Below are 6,256 nucleotides of genomic sequence, written 5' to 3'. Positions count from 1 at the left end.
TCTTTCCACTCAGTTTTCTTTGGATTACTATGGCTAAAGTCTGACTGAACATGAACTAATAATCTAAAATTACAAAGCACACAATAGAGCCAAAAACAACAAAAAAGAATTAGTCCTCAAAGACTCAGATACTACAATTGTGTGATATAAAATATTTTTTTAAAGTTTTGGGTGTATTAAAAAACAAACGAAGTTTTTAAAACACTAGCTAAGTACAAGATCCTAGCCGAAAATAATTAGAAAAAGTATCATCATCTTATAGATGGCAAAGCTAGGGCTCAGAGAAGGAAGCAGCTCCTTCAATGTTACACAGCTCAAAACAAGGGACTCAAGTCAGGTTTTCTGTACCTAGTGTTCTTTTGGTAGACTCAGTTACCAGGGGTGTGGCATTTTTTCCTGAATCAGTCAATGAGTGAGATGACTACAAAGCACTAGGCTAGGTCTGTAGAAACTACAAAGATGAACACGATAGAGTCCCTGCCCTCAAATAGCTTAAAATTCAGTAGAGACATGGCTACACACATAGAAAAATAACCATTGATCTCGGGCTCTGTGGTAGAAACTACTGTGGTCTGGAATGGTAGGAAGTGAGACTTACACAGGTTCTTAAAGGACAGGGAAGAGATGGATCTATGGGGGAGAGTAGTTTTGGATTGGTGAGAGCAGTAGAGAAGACTGGGAATAGCCTGACCAATGTCATAAAGAAAATGATCCTATAAAGAATGGTTCCAGGAACAATAAGTTCATTTGGCTAGCACACTGGATGCATGTAGGGGCAGGCCTGTGCTGTTATACAGGACCACAATAGAGCCTTGGTAGGGCTTAGTTACTAGCTGAAAGTAGAGGTGAGAAGGGCCCCATGCTTGATTTAATGTACTGTTGTCACTATATTGAAAGTCCTGATTTTTTTTAACACAGAGCTCCACATTTTCATTTTGTCCCAGGGCCCCCAAATGATGGAGCCAGTCCTATATAGGGGACTGGGAGAAGGTATGGCTGGAAAGGCAGGGGCACTCTTGGGGAAGGAACTTGAATGCCACCTTGATGTTTTCTCTGCAGACAACGAGAGATCACTGAAAGTGTTTGAGTATGAGAGATATAGGGTGATTGTGAATTTAGAAAGCCACATGAGAAAGGGGGGTACAGTTGGATTGAAGAAAGAAAGATGAGAAGTAGTCAGGAGACTATTGTAATAAAGCAATTGGGGGCCTGGAAAGGCATGGCAGCAGAAAGACATGGAGAAGACAATGGTCTTTACTTTATTCAGTTATCAAGTCTACAGATATTCGCTGAGCACCTGACATGTGCTTAGGCACTGTGCTAGGGGCTAGGATTCAGGGATGCACAAGACTCCACTCCTGACCTCAAACTGCTCACAGTGACAGAGGCAGATAAGTAAACAAACCACAACACAGTCCCATATGCTAAGGGCTAGGACTGAATTAAGTTTAGGGTATTGCAGGAGTCTAGAGGAAGAGTACCTAACCCAGAGAGAGGATCCAGAGAAAATTTCCAAGGAGATGTGATACCTGAGCTACATCTTGAAAGTTGAGTAGAAATTCACCCCATGGTCAAGGCACAGAAGAGCATTCCAGGAAGAGGGAACAGAATGTATAGTATCATGGAACATCTACTGTGTGCCAGGCTGCCCTTAAGGCTGAGAATCCTTGTTCTTAGGCTGGTAGGAGAAGCAGACAACCAACCAGAGAATAATAAGATAATGTGGAAAGTGCTATGATATAGATGTTATGGGAGTACAAAGGAGAGGCTTCCAACCCAGATTGGGGAGTTCAGGGAAGTCCCTTTGGTAGAGGTGTCTTTTGAGCTATCTGTTGTAGATGAGAAGGTGTTAGCTAGGTGAAGAGATGGAGAGAAGGGTAAGCCAGGTAGAAGGAGAGGTGTGTCTCAGAAAATTGTAAACAATTCCCTATGATTCAACTACAGAATGAGCATAGAGGGAGCATGGGGAGATTTGAGCAAAGAGATAGGCCTTAAATTCCAAACTGAGGAGTTGGGACTTTGTCTTATAGAGCAGTAGTTCTCAGCCTTGACTACACACTGGAATCACTGGGGAACTTTAAAAACCACTGATGATTATTAGATTCCACCCGCAAGAACTAGGAATTAATTAGTCTGTGTGGGAGGCATTGGGATTTTTAAATACTCCCCCAGTTTATTCTAATGTGCAACCAGGATTTTGAGAACCATGGCTTTAGGGTGGGAGTTTTCAAATTTGAGTCCTCATCAGGATCACCTGGAGGGCTTTTTAAACACAAATTGGGGGAGCACTCCTAGAATTTCTGATTCAGTAGGTCTCTAATAAGTACCTACTCTAATGAGTTTTCAGAGATGCCATTTCTGCTGGCCCCAGGCCCACACTTTGAGAGCCTCTGGTCTCAGGTATTGTGAAGTCAGTTACACTTAAGTGGAGGTAGAGTAAGAAATTATCTTATTTGCATCTTAAAAATGATCACTCAGGCCACTTGGGGGAGAAAGATTTCAGAGGGGGGAAAGAGACAAGGAAACAGGAAGCTATTGAAGGAATAAAAGCAAGGAAAGACTGAGAGGGAGTTCTGAACTAAAGCCGTGGCAGGAGGAATGAAGAAAATGGGTCAAATTCGAGGAATGCTTAGGAAGTAGACTTGGCAGGGCTTAGTGACTGGCTGAAAGTAGAGGTGAGAAATAAAGATGCCGGAATGACAACTCTTGGACTTTTGCCTTGGGCAACTGGTGACTCCAGTTGTACTGGACATGTTGTTTACTGTAATCAAAAGTTTAATGTGTTACCAGACTTGGAGTGGGTGGTGAGGTGGGGAATTTCTGCCATCAAATCTCAGAGTGATATTTTGAGGAACCTCCATACTGTTTTACATAGTGGCTGAACCAATTTGCAATCCCACCAACAGAGCACAAGAGTTCCCTTTTCTCCACACCCTTACCAACACTTGTTGTTTGTTGATTTATTGATGATAGCCATTCTGACGGGTATGAGGTGATAGCTCATTGTGGTTTTAATTTACATTTCTCTAATGATTAATGACGTTGAGCATCTTTTCATAAGTCCATTGGCCATCTGTATGCCTTCTTTAAAGAAATGTCAATTCAGGTCCTCTGCCTATTTTTTAATTGGATTGTTTGGGGTTTTTTTGGTGTTACGTTGTATGAGCGTTTTATATATATATAAATTTTGAATATTCCATTTCTGGGTATTTATCTGAAGAAATCCAAAACACCAATTTTAAAAGATATATATGCACACCTATGTTCATTGCAACATTATTTACAATAGCCAAGATATGAAAGCAACCTAAGTGCCCATCAATAGACAACTGGATTAAGAAGTTGTGGTATATATATAATGGAATATTACTCAACCATGAAAAAGAATGAAATCTTACCATTTGCAACAACATGGATGGACCTAGAGGGTATTATGCTAAGTAAAATAAGTCAGACAAAGACAAAAACCATATGATCTCACTTACATGTGGGATCTAAAGAATAAAAACAAACAAACAAAATAGAAACAGACTCATAGATACAGAGAATAAACTGTGGTTTACAGATGGGAGAGGGGTTGGGAGGCTGAGTGAAAAAGATGAAGGGGTTAAGAAGTACAAATTGGTAGTTATGAAATAGTCATGAGGATATGAAGAATAGCATAAGGAATATAGTCAATAATATTGTAATAACTATGTATAGTGCCAGGTGGGTACTAGATTTATCGGGGAGATCACTTTCTAAATTATACAAATGTCTAACCACTATGCTGTATACCTGAAACAAATATAAAATAGTATTTAGTGTCAAAAAATATCAAACAATAGCACCAGGGTATTCAATGGGCATCTCTCACTGTCTATTGGTACTTTCAGCACCAAGCGTTCTCACCTTGATCCTAATCAACTTGAGATTCTCTTCAAAATATCTAGAAGGGAAAAGGAAGACAGTGATCACCCCGATATGATGACCAGCCACCGGAGCCCCAGGTACAGGGCCTGCCCCTCTGCTTTTACCCCAGGTGTGTTTATTTCATTCATTCATCATTGTAATATCTATAGGGCTGCTTTCCAGAGGCCACATTTTACATACAGGGAAAGAATTCATAACCTGCTTGTATATAACCAGGAAAACAAATGCAGTTTTAAAGGGCAGCCTGCAAACACATTTATTCTGCATGGATTTAAAATGTGTAAAAATGAGCAATTTACCAGTGCATCATCAGTCATGACTATTTGTAAGTCTCCTCTGTGAGCAAGGAGACTGCCAGCAATCAGCAGGACCAGAAGGATGATGGATGGGTTAATTGTCCATTAGGGAATAGATAACTTTTGTACCGTGGGAGGGTTCGACAGGATACAGACATGATAGATGGAAGAAGAGTTAGCTAATATGATAGGAGTTGAAGCTCCATTTCTGGTAGTAACCATTCTCTGGCTGAATCGATGATTAATCAAAAACATATTCTCATTTGAAACTCTTTGCTCACCAGGGCACAGCCCCTGCTTTGGGTTAAATTTAATAGCATCATTAAAAACTGCTGTTCAAGAAACTGAAATTACTTTTCCCCAGAAGAAATCATGGTACATTAGAAAGTGGTTTTGTGAGCCTGTGGGCAGGGACCATGTAGGTTGTTTGCCTGTGTTTAAATGTTGAACATGTGAATCCTCAGTGCCTAGCACAGGGGCTGACACATACAGAGCGCTCAATAAATGTTTGTTAAAGTAAAATGAAATGAATTAATACATTTGTCCATTCACTCATCTGTTTATTCCTTCAACAGACATTCATTAAATACAGGAATTAAGAGCTCTGGCCATGAACAATATGCTTTAGGCTTCAAATTGCAGCTCCAACCAACTGTATGCACTTGGGCAAGTTACTTAGCTTCTCTAAGCCTGATACTTCCTGTGTAAAATGGGAAAACAATAGTACTTGCTCTCATAGGGCTGTGTGAGGGCTAAATGAGTTAGTGTATGTGTTTAGTACAGGGCCTGGCACATAGTAAGTGCTCACTAAAGGGCAACTGTAATTATTATCATTGTTGTATACACCTGGCCTGGCCTTTCTCAGGTAACTAGGTCCATATAAGAGACATAGAATCTCTTAAGAAATGACAAGGCTCTTGGCCAAAGCTAGTTTTCATTAAAGTGGTTATTTATGGTTCCCAGTCCAGAGCTCCACTGCCCTAGGCCTGCCATTCCTGGCCAGGTGCCCTCCTGTGGAAGCTCAGGCTGTCTCTAGGTAAATTGTGCTCTCTAGAGAAGCTTGAAAAATTGCAGAGTGGGAAGGTGAAGGAGGAAGTTAAGGGCTGGCAGGGATACAATTAACCATCAACATGCAACCCCTGCCACACCCCCATCACTGTTAACTCCCTTGGGTGTCTTTCTGTGCTTTTGTATAGCTCTTCCTGGCAACATTTCTACCTACTAATTGCTATTTCTAATGTTTATCCTCTCAGCTCAGTTAAATAAGATTGCTCTTGATTTTAATTTTAATTTTAATTTTAATTTTAATTTTAAGGGGACATAGTGGAGAACACTTGGAGTTCAGAAAGGAGGTAAGGGAGGTCATACAAGTTAGTGGGTATGAGAGGATTCTGGATATAGAAACAATTGACTACTGAAGAGCTGTGTGACCTAGGGCACATTACCTTATGTCTCTGAGCCTCAACTGTAGAAAAAGGAAATAGAGAATAATGGTTGTAAAGACTAAGTGGAAACCGCCTAGTACCATGTCTACTGCACAGTAAAGTGCTAAATAAACGGTGGCTATGACTATTATTCTGAGGTCCCATATGTGGAAACGGAAGCCCAGAGAGTTAAGGGGATAACACCTATGTGACTACTTAGTGGCAGAGAGCCTTGTGCTCCTTACTTTCACTATTAAACTAGGCCTGCCTCTTTCAAGCCTTTTATAGTTTCCTGTTTACAAATATTCTAATATACTAATTACAGGTCAGGCTTGTACATCAGGTATATTTAATACATTTAAATGTATGCTTCCCATATCTGTCTACCTGGAAGTTCTTATGAGCAACTTGAGGGCAGAAGCTATAGAGCGATGATCTAATAGCTGCTCAATAAATGTTAGAGGGATGTTTGCTAGCAGTTAACAACCTACTCTAGTTGTGTATGTCTTACATCTCCTATGTTTTATTACAAGCAGTATGGAAAAGTAAAATAGGTGCATTGAACTAATACAGGCCTGGTTTAAACTCTACAACTGGTACCTGGGTGTAAAGTACCCACCAGTG

This window comes from Pteropus alecto, unplaced genomic scaffold (assembly GCF_000325575.1).
Source record: "Pteropus alecto unplaced genomic scaffold, ASM32557v1 scaffold107, whole genome shotgun sequence".
Lineage (NCBI taxonomy): Eukaryota > Metazoa > Chordata > Mammalia > Chiroptera > Pteropodidae > Pteropus > Pteropus alecto.
Note: the sequence above shows the minus strand (reverse complement) of the source record.